Here is a 16762-nt window from a genome sequence, read left to right as displayed (position 1 = left end):
GTGTTCTAAAATATTCAATCAGCTCTAATGAGAAATGGAAGTAATAAGATATATCACTATGTCAGGAAAGATGGGGTACAACTGTACAGCGACCAAGTAAGAGACAAGGAGGCCAACAGCACTGACCGGTGTGTCAGGGATTGTGAGGTTCTTTTGCCCTTCTTTTGTCTCAGCCCGATGGTAAACCTTCAACTTAGTGTCATGCTTAGTTTTCAGACCTGGGAGCAGAAGTACAGAGAGGCTCTCTAACTTGCTTAAGGTCACACAGCTGACAGGCAAGTTTGAAACTATGTGAGTTCAAACCCAAACCACATCACTGCTCCAGTAACTGTTTAGCCCCCGGAATTGCCACTGGTTGCTCAGAACCGTTGGACCTTCCGTTTCCTAATGAGCTCGACTAGGAGAGACAGAAGAGGTATTTAAGAATAGTTCTGGGGTTGGGGATTTAGCTCAGTGGTAGAGCGCTTGCCTAGGAAGTGCAAGGCCCTGGGTTCGGTCCCCAGCTCCAAAAAAAAGAACCAAAGGAAAAAAAAAAAAAAAGAATAGTTCTAACCTTAGTTCTTAAAACGTCATAGAACTTGTAACCCTTATAGACGGTCTTCTCGACCAACTGGTTTGCAGGACGCTTATGATACAACCAAAACCCATATCTGGACTCTCTAGAAACTTCTTCAAGGTGACTCAGAAGATTAAAACAAGAAAGCCAACAATAGACCTAAATCCTAAATCAGCTAGGCCCTGGACACTGGAGACCTATACAGGAGGCAGACTACAGGACTGGGTTCCCTGTCACCTAGCTCCTGGCCTAAGGTCTTTTTGAGAAAGCTGCAATGTCTCATTGAACTGCCCCTCTCAAGGAAATCTCTGCCCTAAAGGAGACAGGATTGTATTTTTTAAACTAATCCAATGAGCATAGTTACAAGACTCTCAAAATACCCTCCTCGAAGTATCCAAACACAGAGACACGAAGCAGACTGATACATGCATTTGCAGAAGAATTAATATTAAACACTTTTCTCTGAACATTGCGAACTGCCCACCCACCAGCATAGCCTACCACTGTACTTGGCTGAGGGGAGGAATTTTAAACCTGAAGGACTGAAGTCTCCAATCTTATTTGAAGGCAAACAGCCTCACATGGCAGTACGATGTCTTCCTGGGATCGGTGGGGCCGTTCATCCTGGTTATGCCTGTTCATTGTGTGCAAAGAGGGGTCTAAGCTCTGGAAATCCTACACTGTCAGGGGCATTTCCTCCAGCCAGCTGCCCACCACCAAAGAAACAGCCGAAGCAACATCTTGTAAGGGGCAGCCACCTCTTCAGGCAGGACTAGGATGTCTGCAGTGCACCTCATTATCTCGGTGATCTCCCCAAGATAAGAAAAGCCAGTGTTGCAAATGCAAAAATAATAACTCCTGGGTAACAGCGAGACGGAGGAGTATGTTGTTTTATAGATTAATTTGATTTCCAAATCTCATTCTTCTTCTACTAGATAATAAAGTTAATTTGTTATTCCTGAAAAAAAAAAAATGTGACCTGAGAAGGCCAAAGCAATACGGATAGAGAGCCATGGTGTTAAAAAGGAACAACCTGCAAGAGCTAATCCATAACTGTTTAAAGATACAGCCACGTGTTTGCATCTCCAATTAGGAAGAAATGTCAAATCAAAGTGCTGGCGCTTCTAATTTTCCTGTTGTTGCAATTTCTTTTCTTTTTTCTTGTTTTCATAGACAGATAGATTGAGAAGAGCCTTATCATAGTCTCTGTGAAGGAAAGGTTAGGCAGCTGGAGAACAATGCAGAGAGCCACCAACGACAAACACCATCTGCCTGGCGTTTAAATGCTTCCTAAAACAGAAGAGACATGAAGCTTGTCCCAGTTTGCTGCTCCATCCCCGTGATAGAACGTTTGAGCCAAAAGCCAGGTGGGGTAAAAAAGGATCTACTCAGTATAGGCTCTGTGTTACAGTTCACCATGAAGGAAGCCAGGGCTGGAGGAGCTCAAGCAGAAACCTGGAGATAAGAATGGAAACAGAGGCCATGGAGGAACACTGCTCACTAGCTTGCTTATACAGCCTTATCTCCCCTGCCTAAGGATTGCACCGCCCACAGTGGGCTGGACTCTTCTATATCAATTAGCAATCAAGAAAATGCCCCCAACCACTCTGGAAATCAATCTGGCAGTTCCTCGGAAAATTGGAAATAGTTCTACCTAAAGACCCAGTTATACCATTCCTGGGCATATACCCTAAAGGTGCTCCACCAAACCACAAGAACATGTTCTCCACCATGTTCATATCAGCTCTATTTGTAATAGCCAGAAGCTGGGAATAACACAGATGTCCCTCAACTGAAGAATGGATACAGAAAATGTGGTTCACTTACACAGTGGAATACTATTCAGCTATTAAGAATGAGGCTATCATGAATTTTGCAGGCAAATGGATGGATCTAGGAAAATATCATCCTGAATGAGGTAACCCAGACCCAAAAGGGCATGCATGGTAGGTACTCACTGATAAGTGGGTATTAGCTATAAAATACAGAATACCCAGGATACAACCCATAGGCCATAAGAAGTGTACCAAGCAGAAAGACTCAAGTGAGGATGCTCCAATCCCACTTAGAAGAGGAAACAAAAGAATCACAGGAGGCAGAGGGGTGGAGGAATCTGGGTGGGAGAGGGTAGAGGGAGGGGGAAAGGGGAACAGGATCAGGTATGGGGGGGACAGGAAAGAAACCCAGAGGGACAGGAGAACGAATGAAAATATGCAGCCTCTGGGGGTAGGAGGTGGGGGGCTCTCTAGAAAGTACCGGAAACCTGGGAGGTGAGAGACTCTCAGGACTCGATGGGGGTGACCTTAGCCAAAACGCCCAACAGTGGGGAGAGGGAACTGGAAGAGACCATCTCCAGTAGAAAGACAGCATCAAGTGGAGGGATGGGGTTACCAACCCATAGTCAAAAGTTCTGACCCAGAATTGTTCCTGTTTATAAGAACTGCAGGGACAAAAATGGAGAAGAAGCTAAAGGAAAAGCAGTTCAGTGACAGGCCCAAGTGGGATCCATCTCATTCCTCCCACCAGGGCCTGACATTATTCCTGTTGCTATGATGTGCCTACAGACAGGAGCCTACCATGGCTGTCCTCTTAGAGGCCCTATCAGCATCTGACAGACACAGATACCTATACCCAACCATTGAACTGAAGTCGGGGACCCGTATGGTTGAATTCAGGGAAGGATTGAAGAAGCTGAAGGGGAGGGCGACCCCATAGGAAGACCAGCCGTCTCAACTAACCCAGACCCCTGGGAGCTCCCAGAGACTGAGCCACCAACCAGGCAGCATGCATGGGCTGACCCAAGGTCCCCAGCACATATATAGCAGAGGACTTCCTGGTCTGGCCCCAGTGGGAGAAGATGCACCTAATCCTCAAGAGACTTGAGGCCCCAGGGAAGGGGGCTGCCTGGTGTGGGGAACACCCTCTTGGAGGCAAGTGGGAGGAGAAATGGGATGAGGAACTGTGGGAGGGGGGACTTGGAGGGGGCAACGTCTGGAACATAAATAAATAAAATAATTTTAAGAAAAGAAAGAAGATGCCTCCCCCCATGGACATAGCCACAGGCTAATCTGATGGAGGTGTTCCTTAGCTGAGGCTTCTTCTTCCCAGGTGACTCTAGTTTGCTACAGGTTAACAAAGACATAAGGACCTGCTATAATGTCTATGATGGAGATAAAAAAAAACATGAGGACCTGCTCTAATGTCTATGATGGAGATAAAAAACCATGAGGACCTGCTATAATGTCTATGATGGTTCACATATGCTCGGCCCAGGGAGTGGCACTATTAGGAGGTGTGGCCCTGTTGGAGTAGGTGTGTCACTGTGGGCGTGGGCTTAAGACCCTCATTCTAGCTACCTGGGAAGCCAGTCTTCCATTAGCAGCCTTCAGATGAAGATGTAGAACTCTCAGCTCCGTTTGCACCTGCCTTGATGATACTGGACTGAACCTCTGAACCTGTAAAGCCAGCCCCAATTAAATGTTGTCCTTTATTAGACTTGCTTTGGTCATGGTGTCTGTTCACAGCAGTAAAACCCTCACTAAGGCAAGGTCTTAACTGGACAAAGAGAGGCAGTTATGATCTTACCTTAATCCTGCACCAGTGAGCTCTTCCGAGGGGGCTGAGATCACGGAGAGCAGTTCCCTCAAGCTCAGAACCCAGCCACACTCAGCTTCCTCCAAACCACTGATTTCTTTGGATAATTTCCTAATCTGAATAATCTGAACAACAACGCCTGCCCGGGAGGGATACATTGAGCATTAAATCATCAGAGGGAAAGCACCTGGCACTCAGCAGCCCTCCATGTTAGCTGCTGCCCTGTCTCTCCCAGGAAGAGAGGGCCAGCCAATTGAGGGGCAGCAATTGGTCATGATATTCTGACCTGAGAAGTCTCCCATCTCACATTCTAATAGCTGACTCAAGTTCTTCCTTTCCTGAATCCCTTTGAAAATTTAGTTCCAACAATTTTTTTTAAGATTAAAAAACACTCAATAGGTTAAACGGGAGAGGCTTACCCTCACCTCCAATATCAAATGCACTCATTCCGACTTCTGAAAAGTGTGTGTGTGTGTGTGTGTGTGTGTGTGTGTGTGTGTGTGTGTGTGTGTGTGTGTGTATCCATTCCGTGATATACGTGTGGTCATGTTCGAGAACAACTTGGTAGAGTCATTCATTCTCTTCACGGTTATATGGTTTCATGGGGTTGGAACTCAGGTAACCAGGACTTTATAGCAACCACCTTCACCTGCTTGGCCACCCCTCCTACCCATAGCCTCGGTTCTTAGCCAGAAGAATTATGCCTCTAACCTGTTCACATTTAAACACGGGTGTAGCTTTTCTGGTGGAGCTGGGAGAGATAGAGTCTGGCTATCCCAGGCTGGCCTTGAACTCACTATGTTGTTAAGGCTGGCTTCAAATTTGAAACTTAAACTTGTGGTAATCCTCCTGCCTCAGCCTTTCAAGCACTTGGACTATAAACACAGCCACTACCCTTGGCTTTGGTCATCTTAAAACATTACACTATGAATTGCTTTTTTTTTTTCTTGCCAGCACACCCCGGATATCTGTAGGATACGTGAGCACGGCACGCATACATCGAATCTGCTGATGGGAATACGGCACTAAACCTAAGCAAGTCCTTAAGCAAAGATAAGGAAGCTGTTACACGTCCATCACTGTTTAACGTCGGAGTATGGTAACAGCATCGTCAGTGTGCTTTTGGTTCTGATCTTCGAAGGCTATGCCCTGAAATGTTTACATGCAAATTCTGAATCACCTCTTGAAAAATTAAGTTCCAACAGTAATGATTTTGGATTGATTAACACAACTCTTTTCTCATCTCTAGCTTTGGCTGTTATTGAAATTGTTAGCTGAGCCTGGGTGTGTACACATTTAAAATTCCAGCACTCAGGAGACTGGGCAAGGGGGATCATGAGTTTGAGGGGAGGGGGGGAGGGAGGGGAGGGAGGGGGGGAGGGGAGGGAGGAGGAGGAAGGGGAAGATGAAAGAGAAGGGAAGAGAGGGAATTTTCTATAATAAAAAATTTTAAACATTTTCTCTCATCATTTACCTGCTAAATGCCAAGCCTCCATACCTTTAAATCACAGTCATTAATTCCCGACTGATTCAATGATAATTTAATGACGATGAATCATTCCTAATGCCCGTCCCCTAAAGCAAACAAGCAAACGAAAGGCAGCACAGCTCCCCTGGTTTAGACGATGCTCTAAAATTCCCACCCCAATAGCTAGCACGGAGAAGCGACGCTCGGTAATGTTATGGGAGCCATTTATTGATGTGTGTAAATAATACACTATTATAATTACTGCTTGGAGAACTACCAAAGAAGTACTTCCCTTTTTCTCTCATATTAGGATGTCAAGGGATGAGAAAGGGAAAAGGGCTCCTTAGTCTGTATACAACCAGGACTTAATAAAGGAACTCCTGAGTTTTCTCCTCACCAGGATAGGCGCACATAAACTGGAGTGTGCTCGGCAAAATTCTGTCATACTAAAACTGAGCATGTGCGATGCTAGTGGGGTCCGTATTTTAATCTAGGTGTTGCTCTGTGAGCAGCTCCAGTAAAGTTGTCACTTTTTATACTACCTGCGGGAGCAGGGAAGGAGGCTGTGCTGACTGGCTTTTGTCAACTTGACACAAACTAGACACCTGAGAGGAAGGAACCTTCATTGAGGAATTTCCTCTTTTGGACTGCCCTGTGAATATCTGTGGGGGTCATTTTCTTGATTGAAGATCAACGAGGGAGGTCCCGGCCAACTGTGGAATGTGCCACACTTGGTCCTGGGTTTTACAGGAGAGTAAGATGAGCAAGCCATGGGGAGCAAGCTAGGCAGCAGAATTCCTCCACGGTTTCCGCTACAGTTCCTGGTTTGCCTCCCCTGGATCACCGACTGCAAACTGTAAGCTGAGACAAAGTCTTTTCTTCCCCCAGGTCTTGTGATTTTGTTTTTGGTTTTGTTTTGACACATTGTTATTTTTGAGATTGTAATTTAATTACATTTTCTCCCTTCGTAAGTAGCCTCCCGTGGAGAATTCTACCCCGTTCTCCTTCAAACTCAGGGCCCCTCTTTAATCGTTGATTCTGAGTGAGTGCCTGCTTGCCTGCCTGCCTGCCTGCGTGGGTGGGTGCCTGTTTCCTATTGAATCCACAAGTTACCTGTAGGTATGGTTTCAAGGATGACCATTTGATGTGGTCTTCTGGGGACGGGGGGTGGGGGGGACCAGCTCTCCTGCTCCCAGCTTTACTCAGTCACATGCAGTTCATTGTGTTAATGAAATCATGGTCATTGGAGGAGAACCTACAGGTACTAACTTTCTAAACCACACAATCCCTAAGACAGTCTATAAATACGTGTCCTTATACCCACAGATAAGTGTAGTCCTCTCCCCTCACTAAGGAAACCTCTCTTTGCAACAGGGGGAGACCACCCCCAGAAAACCACAACCCATCACATCTACAAAACACACCCACACCTAAGACTCAGGAAACATCGCAGAAGACAGACTAGAAGATTGTAAGAGCCAGAGAGGATCATGGAGTTTCCCATGAAACTGTGTCTCCTAATGACATCAGACATCCTAATGCCTGTAAAGTCTCACCAGTGTGACTGCCCAAACATTAGATGTACAAGGGGGACAGATGCAAATGTCATTGTGGGTGTGGAAAGCCCAGGTCTGTTTTGGTCACAATGTTTAATCATAGCGATAGAAATCCAACAAGGACAGACAGAGCCCTGTGTGTGGCAAAAAGAGAAAACTGCCTATCTTTTATAGTTCTGACTATTTTTTTAAACCTATACTCATTGAAAAGGGTGGTGCTCGTAGCCCAGAGGCAGATGGGAGAGAGCATTGCTTACTAGACAGCAAGAGGGAATGGGATCCCCCCTGCCTGATACCAAGAAGAGCTCAACCTTCAGAAGGTCCAATGATACAAGACAAGGAGGTGTTTTGGAGATGGTACTCCAGAAATACTGAGTGCTGGTGCCTCCCTGAATCCAAACATGGACTAGAAGCAAGCCCAAAAGGACACCATGGATAGATGTTGTCATCCCAGTGACCAGCGATCACACGCACCTCACCTACACCCGGGAAGACCGTCACCGCTGTACCATGTTTGAAGCAGGAAAGTACTAACAAGTATTTACACTTAATTCCTGCCAACCCAGCAGAAAAATAAGATCTTGGATCTGAGTTTAAGTAGATTTAAGGAGAATGAAGATCTATACCGGGTTTGACACCTCTGCGTGTACGGTAGTTAGGTCATACATACTCGGTATGAATAGTTCAAAGGATGCCACTTAAAATCAACCGTATCAACGAAAGGGGTCATAAAGCAACCAACCCCCTTCCGCACCATAATAGCTGTGTACTTCTGCACAGCTGTGTACTTCCTGTGACGCAGTTCTGTGTCTCCTGCTTCACATGATCTTCGCAGAGGGAAGAGGATTCATTGGCTGTCAAGTGGCTCAGGAAATGGGCAAGGAGTGCGACTGCTTAACGGGGAAGAGGACTGTCCCTCAAACAGCTTGCTACTTGGCAGTTCCACCCCGACCCCCGCCCACCACCACCACCACACACAAAGACCCTTTGAAACATCTGTGCAAAGCTGTAATTTTTCAGACGGATTGTGCCCAGCCTGTTATTAAGCATGAATTCACTTCTTCCATGATCCCATCTAGGTTGCCACCCAATGGTCAATCGAAGTCACAGCCAAACTTTATACCACACAGAAAAGCAGCATTTACAGGCACATGTGAGGGGATAAAGTCACAACACTTTCCGAAGCCTCATGAGCCACACCTGTCTCTCTTAAATCGAGTCACCGGAGTATGCTCTCAATATAAACTTTGAAAATTGAGGGGCTTAATAAAAGCTGCCCTTGAGGAATAGGACTTGAAGCAGAAAGGGAGCAAGTCTCCGGTGTTCTTTCCGTTGTTCGTTTCTGGATGGGTTACACGTGTTAACTTTCCATACCCCGGTGCCTATTTAACATATCATAGTGGACCTGGCCACCAGGTTCTCCCAGCATCCCTCAGTCCCTACCTGTTACAGGGTATGGCTGGCATACCTCTCCTTCTATCCTGAACTCTCCATCCAGCCCAGGGCCTGGACTGCCTTTCCCCTCAGAGACTCTTCCCTATACAATCCAGCTTTGGTTACCAGACCCTCTGTACCTTTGGCCTCCTGGCTGCTGCCCCTGGTTCTTCTCCCTACCCCCCCACACACATGGCCCAGCTCAGTCTGGTCCTGCCCACTCTGGACTCTCTCAGATGCCTCTGCCTCTGGCCGTACTCTTCCACCCATCTACAATAAACTTTCTCCTCCACTATGTCTAAGAGCGGTCATGTCCTTTCCTTTCCTTTTTATTTTTTTCACTCAACAAAGAAATATATAACTTTTGAAACGTTATTTAGAAAACATACCCTTTCTTAATCAGAGGAAACTAATACCTAATTAATCTTTCCCTCTTTGTCAAAAATACCCACCTGCTGCTAGCTAACAAAATAGTTAACTGCCTTTTAATTTTCCAATGGATTCATTCAAGGAGAGAACTGCTAATTTTTTTTTAACTCTTGTTAGAAAGTCAAAGATTGCCTGTGCCACCGTGGCCAGGAATATCTACCTACCGTAAGATCATCAGTGAGAGGAACTAGGTGGAGGGAGATTCAGAACCAGCATCAGAATTAAACGTTCTCTTTCCATCAACCTCCACCATGTGGTGAGCATGGGGTGGTGTTGGGCACAGGAAAATCAAGACCTCAGGCATAAATGCTCTCAACATACAGGTAGCAATCAAGGAAAGTGCAGTGTGGTTTTTTTCTTTCTTTCTTTCCTTCCTTCCTCCTCCTCCTCCTCCTCCTCCTCCTCCTCTTCTTCTTCTTCTTCTTCTTTTTTCTTCTTTTTTCTTCTTCTTCTTTTCTTCTTCTTCTTCTTCTTCTTCTTCTTCTTCTTCTTCTTCTTCTTCTTCTTCTTCTTCTTCTTCTTCTTCTTCTTCTTCTTCTTCTTCTTCTTCTTCTTCTTCTTCTCCTCCTCCTCCTCCCCCTCCTCCTCCCCCTCCTCTTTCTCCTCCTCCTCTTCTCTTTCTCCTCCTCCTCCTCCTTTTCCTCTTTTCTCCTCTTTCTCCTCGTCCTCCTCTTCCACCTCCTCCTCCTCCTTCTCCTCCTCTTCCTTCTCCTCCTTCTCCTCTTTCTCCTCCTCCTTTTTTTAAAGTTACAACAGGGAAAAAACATAAAGCACAAGAGTATCTCAAATAAAACTTAATATATATATAAAAATCATAAGACCGCTACAAACATAAATATCCTTGAACGAGAAATATGGGCTGTATTCACTGTGTATGTGCTTTCACAGTGGTGGAATTCTTATTCTTTGAATGGCAAGATAACACAATGAGCCGAAGGCCACTGTACCCAGCAAGGTTTCATCACAAAAGCCCCCTCGTTGTCCACTGGCTTTGACTCTTTTATTCTGGTCTCGTTTTCTGAGCATAAGACTTGGAGGTAAAGAACGCCTGTTCTTTCTGGAACTCCAATTTAAGACATTTCTTTTGTTCCTTGTTAACAAACACACAAATTACCCTCTAGGGGAAATTAAACACCCATCTCAGCTGGGAACTGAGTTCTATAATCATCATGTGCTCCCAGAGCTGGGGGTGGAGTCCAACAGATAAGCACTTGCTGTGCACAGATGAGGACCTGAGCCTGGTTTCTCAGCAGCACCTAAAAGGGTGGGCACATACTTGTGATCCCGGGGCTGGGGAGTCAGGGGAAGAATCCCTGAGGTTTGCTGACAAGCCAGCCTAGTGGAACTGTGAACCCTACATCCCAGTGAGAGACCCCATTTCAAATTAGCAAGGTTGACAGCAACTTAAAAGCAATACCTATGATTGACCTCTGGCCTCTACACACACACACACACACACACACACACACACACACAAGCACGCACGAACATGTGCACACATATGCACATGCACACATATGCACACACACATTCACACACACACACCCCCATATGCACATGCACACATATACACATGCACACATTGCACACAATATGCACACACACATATACACAAGCACACGCATGCCCTTAGACCCCACACTTGCATTCACCTACAACCACATAATAAAAAATCATGTTCCCCCAACGGTATGCCCACATTCTCGTTCATTCTTAGACAACCACCCCCATCTCCCACGACGACTGTACTGCAGATTTAGGCCTGTGGTTGAATAAATTGGTGATTGTTTTTTAAAGAAAATAATTTCTCTTCATAATCCTTTGAGCAACTAGCTTCTTCAGAAACTCCCTGAACAGCTCTAAAGATACCATTTTAACTGAACTGAGCGTTCTGATAAAATTATTATGGGGGTTGGGGGGAGTAGCTGGTTTCATTTCACCCTTGATCTTTCTCCTCTTTTGTAAGATAAAATAAAAACCTGAAAACTCAGCTGGGCAGAATTTGCCGGAGCATTCTCTCGGCTTGTGGGTGAGAGTAGAGGATGTGTAGAATTCTAAAAGATGCTGCCTCGCCCATTTTAAAGAGCAGCTCTGTGCTTACTCAGTGTGTATTAAGTAGATGAAGAACGGCGCTTCAAGCTCTGAAAGACGCAGCTACATAGAAAACTGAGGAACTGTGCTTGCTGTCGGGGGCTACACAATTGGGCCCTGAAACTGTAACTCGGCCTGACCATTTTCCTCTAATGCAAGGGAAAGATGAAATATGACCGAACACTGACAGGTAGGTAGGGTCTGCGAGGTAACGGACGGGAAACATTGCTCTGGGCGTTCCTTCAGCTCCTGAGTACCCATCTACATAGAATCTGGAGTGTCTTTGAGCTACCAAGGAGAAAATGGAGATATATAGGAGAGAGCTAAGAAGACGGGAGATGAAGCTACAAGCTACAAGTATAGACTTGACCACCAAATCCTGACCCGGGTTTGAATTTTATCTCACGGGTGAGAGGAGACTCATGTAAAGTGGGAAACCAGTCTAAAAGTGATGGAGAAAGACTGACGTAAAACAATCTTGAAGACGGCGGACCACCTGAACACCTCTCTGCTTAATCGTGCCTTCCCTTCCTCCACGGCCCTCCTCTGCTCTCAGCCAGCACGGTGGTCTTACACATGGCAGTTTTGTGTCACTTCAAAGGGACTCACTCTCTGGCTTGTAATAGTTCAACGCTTCACAGAGACTTGAGGTAAAAATCCTACCAACGCGCGGCCTTTGGGCTCCAGGCCTAGCTTGCTCTTCAGACTTGTCAGCCACCCAACGGCACCATTCAGACCCTTTCTAGTAGTCCAAAAGACTCCTTCCTTCCCGTTTCCTGCCCTGCTAACTCCTCCTAGGGTCTCAAACAAGTCTCTCAAAGCTCCTCAAATCCAAATCAGGTTTCCCAACAACTTATTAACAATTCTAAGGCCCAAGGGCTTATCTGGTACGCCTCGTACGTATCTAGCCCATACTCTTGGAACTGGAAATGTCTTAGATCCCAAAAGGGATTTGTTAAAGTGAAAAGAAGGCAGAGAAAAAAGATGAAGATATGGCAGCCAGTCATTAAAAAAAATATATCATTGAGGCAATACTTCAAGAAAAGGCGAAAGAATGACAGAGAACAGGGTACAGAGAGAGCTAAATAAAATATGAATGAATCTAATTCCAATTGGCTACACAGTGAGATGGTTAGAGTAAGAATGTCCCCCAGAGGTTCACGTGTTTCAACACTTGGTCCCCAGTGGCTGGCAGCTTGAGAAGTTTAGGAGGGATGGCCTTGTTACAGGAAACATACCATTTAGGGGGTAGGCTTTGAGAGCTTAGGGTCCTGCCCTTCACGCCTCCGAATGGTGATGACAACGACGGATTCTTACCGCGCTGCAACAGTAAAGCCCAAATAAATCCTCCCGCCTATAAACTATCTTGCTCATAGTGTTTCATGACAGCCACAGAAAAGTAACGAAGACAGTATAAGTCTACATATATTCTAAATATAAAATATAAGTGTATTTTATGTAATTATGAAGTTAGAGATTCCATCTAGCTTAGCAGTTTCCTAATCCTAACTGCTCCTTAGATCCACCCCAGCAGGGGCTGGAGAAATCAGTCAGTGAAGTTCCGGTCCTACCTCAAGGTCCTGAGCTCAAGCACAAGGCCTGGGAAGATGGCTTGGCGGTGGATGCTTGCTAAGCACACATGAGGACCTGAGTTCAAATCGGCAGTACCAAACAAAAGGCCCACGGTGTTGCATGGCACCAGGGCTGTAAGAAGGCAGCAACAGGAAGACCTGTGAGGCTCTCTAGTCACTGGCTCAGCTCCAGGTTTGGTCAGACACCCTGCCTCAAAGGAGTAAGATTAGGGTGATAGCATACAGTGCCAGATGTCATCGAACACCCTTCATGTAAACACACACACGCACCACACATATCACATACACTATCCGTGACCAGCAGCCCTTTCCTAGTGCATAGGAAGAAGAGGCAGGAGGATTACTGGCTTGATGTTTAGCTAGTCCATCTGACATAGTGAGCCTCAGGTTTACTGAGAAACCATTTAAAAATGAGACAAAGAGTGATAGACACCTGACCTTAACCTCCAACCTCCACACAGTAGTAGTGTGAGTGTGTGTGCGCATGGGTGTGCATGTGTTGTCCTGTGTGGAGGTTGGGTGAGATAACTGTCCTAGTTTAGTTTATGTCTTGTGGTTTTAAAACTATATAAAACATTCTGATGAAAAGCAAGCTGGGGATGGGAGTGTTTCTTTGGCTACAAGTTTACAGTCTAGCCATTGGGAGAAACCAAGACAAGAAACAGGAGGCAGGAACCAAGGCAGAGGCCATGGGACGAATGTTGCTTACTGATTCTGCTCAGCTAGCCTCCTTCCACAACCCAGGACTACCAGCCAAGGGGTGACGCTGCCCACATCCATCAATTAGCAATCAAGAAAATGCCCCGGAGGCAATGCCACAGACCCTATCCTGAAGACAGAGGTTCTCTCTTCCCAAGTGTGTCAAAAGAACCATGAAAGAAAACATATTTTTTTTTCCTTTTTAATGTGCTTTGGTTTCCTCGGACTATTCCTGTCATTTTATTTCCAGGGTCAAGACATGTTTAGAAAGTACTTATCCATACAACCTGTGAAGCCATGTCTAGATAAGTAGCTGATAGAACTTAATGAGTAATCTATCACAAGAGCAGAAGGGGTGCACTGCAATGCATCAGTTTTGAGGCTGGTTGCCCCGGACTCGCAATTTACATGTTCCTGGCAGCCAGCCTGTAAGTACCTGTTTAGCAAACAAATCAAGGAAGCAGGAAGAGGGAGCAGAATTTATGAGAAAAGACAGACTTCATATTGGATATTATGGGTTTCCCAATCATCACTTCAATTCCTTGTTTGCTGGGACTGTCTCCACAGCTCCTTCCCCTTCTCTGCTTTATTTGGTGTCTGTCCTTGCCACTGCCATTCGGGCTAACATAACGACTGTCTCTTGTTGGAGGAACAGTGGGATTTCTCCTTGAAGCATTACTCTCCCCACTATGTAGTCTCGTCTCGCTGGGATTATGAATCAAGTCCTCCCCTAAACCGGGACAGACGGAGACTCTCCGTGACTTTGAAATTGTGAGCAGAGAGTCTTCAGAGCTGAGAAATCTGCTGGTGTTCATGTTCACTCAGTGACAGTTTACCTTTATCCCTGCTTCCAAGATCCCTTGGTGGTCCTGGCTTCTGCCCTTTTCCCTTTGTTTCTTCAGCCTCCTCATCAGTTCTATGAACTACTGGGCATCCTAATCGATCTGTTTTGTATACATCCCTTCATACCTGGTACTTGCAAGCGCGTGAACAAAAATAGTGTGTGGTGCTTAATATACCAGCTGCTTTGAGTCACTGCGTGAGAGCATCCACTGCTGGCCCCAGACTCGCCCACTCTAGCTCCTGCACTGGGGAGGGTGTGCTGTCACAGCAGCTCTGAAATCAGTGCTGAAGAAATGAAGAGAGGGAAGAGGTAGGGGGAGTCAATGTGGACAGAGGAGTCCTCTTCTGGATGGATCTAATAGTTGGCTTTGACAAATCCAACGAACTTCATCGCAACATGACTCAGAAGTATGTGAAGACCCACTCAAGATACTTCTGACCACAAAACAATGATCCCTTTATTGTATATAATCACAACAGGTTATTGAGTTCAGCATCTATCCTGTGTTCTATAATTTAATACCATCGAAAGGCGTCATCTTCCCTGTGGGGAGTAACTCAAAGCCACAATTACACTCTTAGTCCTAAATCACTACTCACGTAGGACCTTTCGATGCTCGTTTTAAGTATTTGCAACGTCAAATAAAAATACAGAATTTTTTTTGAGTGGACTGGTTGGAAACTTTGGCCTTCATCCCTCAAACGAGAGCTGAAGAACTGAGACAAGAGCATCGGTGTTTCAGGGAAACAAATCAACACCCGGCGCTCAAGGAGACAAGAAATCATGGAGATCCCAATGAAGCTACGGAGGTTGTGTCAGCCTTTACTGGTTGTACAGATGCTATTCTATCCACGAAGGAGGACTTTTTCTTCTTCTTAACCCCAAAGGACTCATCCTTCAAGAGTTAATTCAACACCCCCGCCCCCAGCTTCCTGGAGACAGATGGGGAGACCAAGACTCTGTTCTCAGGCACTTCTTTAAAAACCCTGCACAGGAGTCAAAAGTCAGAATTCTAGGAAGTACACTAGTGGGTATGACCGCTTGGTACTTACTGTTTGCTTGGTAGAGTTTGAGGTTTGCAAGATGGGGAGTAGGTAACCTGCAGCAAAGGAATACACTACCCAGCCCTGAGAATGACTGGGAGGACTTTCCTTGGGCTAACTTGTGGGACGTAAAACCAGGCCAGGAATCTGGGAGGGAGCTGTGAGTCACCTAAGTCTCAGACGTGTGCCCACCGAGTCTCCAGGTTTCAACCTGCTCTACCTTACCTTTGCCAGGCCAGAGAGGCTTGGGGAACCCTTGCCATCCCATCTCTCATCAGTAGGCTCTTGTCACAACTGTAATCTACAGTTATGTGAATGCTTCATTTTTCTATGACCACCATAATGAAATTCTTCAGGGGTGGGGGGAGTGTCAGGTGTCAGCTACTTGTATTTCTTACAGTTATGACCAAGGTAGTCGTAGTTTGGGCTTCTCTAGGGCTTATTTCCTTGGCATGCAGACTTCTCCGGTGAGCTCACAAGTTTTCTACCTCCGAGGCTTCATATGATATTTTCGTGACTTTGAAGCCTTCGCTCTTTGATCTGAAGAGGGCCATGCTGGACTACGTTTAAAGTGACCCTAAAAGCCACTCACTGCAGCTGCTCTCTTCCTTCTGTGGTATTTACTACTTTCTAACATACAGAACGCCAGCTCCAGGAAAGGGTGGGAATGTGTTTTTAGCCCCTCGGTGCTCACCAACGTCTCACTCACAGTTATGAGTAAATGTGTTTCTGTAACCACTTAACACATTATGTCTTTATTTACTCCACTGAGAAAACCTGCAGGGCTTTTAATATCCGGAATGCTTTATGAATCTTGGCTTTGCCACTTTTCCGGCGGGTTACATGACAGTGATGGTGTCCTTCAGTGTTCTTAAGTGGTACAGGACACAGTTCAAAAAAAACCCCGACAACCATTGCATGCATATAGCTGAAGTGGTATTAGGTGTGTCTTCTAAAGTGTGGAACCTGAGAATGGGGGGTTGGGGGGGAGAGTCTTTAGAAGGTACGGTAAGCACTAAACAGAAAGTACCAAAGATACTATGTTTACCATTATAATTATTCGGCTTATTAAAACAAGGTGTCGGGTGTTTTTTTTTTTCAATTCTTAATAATTTGCATTTATTTATTGTGAGATAAGGCATGTGTGGAAGTGTCAAGAGAACAACTTGCAGAAGTCCATTCCGCCCTTCCATCATGGGGGTCCTGGGGATCAAACTCACACCCTCGGGCTTGTTAGCAAGTGTTTTCAGCCACTAAACCACCCCCGGCCCCTTGACAGGTTGTCGCTGTTCCTTGCATTCAGCTCTTGGTAGTTCCTGCCATTCTTCCTGTTTCAGAAGGAAATCCTTGAGGCCCAAAGATGCACAGCGAACAGGTGTATGCATATTTTATCAGTCTTCAGCGCGCTTTTTTGTGCAGCCGTGCAGCTGCTGTGCAGCCTGGGTTTGTGGTCCCC

The sequence above is a fragment of the Rattus rattus genome, chromosome 17, assembly GCF_011064425.1.
Source record: "Rattus rattus isolate New Zealand chromosome 17, Rrattus_CSIRO_v1, whole genome shotgun sequence".
Taxonomy (NCBI): Eukaryota; Metazoa; Chordata; class Mammalia; order Rodentia; family Muridae; genus Rattus; species Rattus rattus.
The sequence above is the reverse complement of the archived record's forward strand: the minus strand, read 5'-3'. Positions refer to the sequence as shown.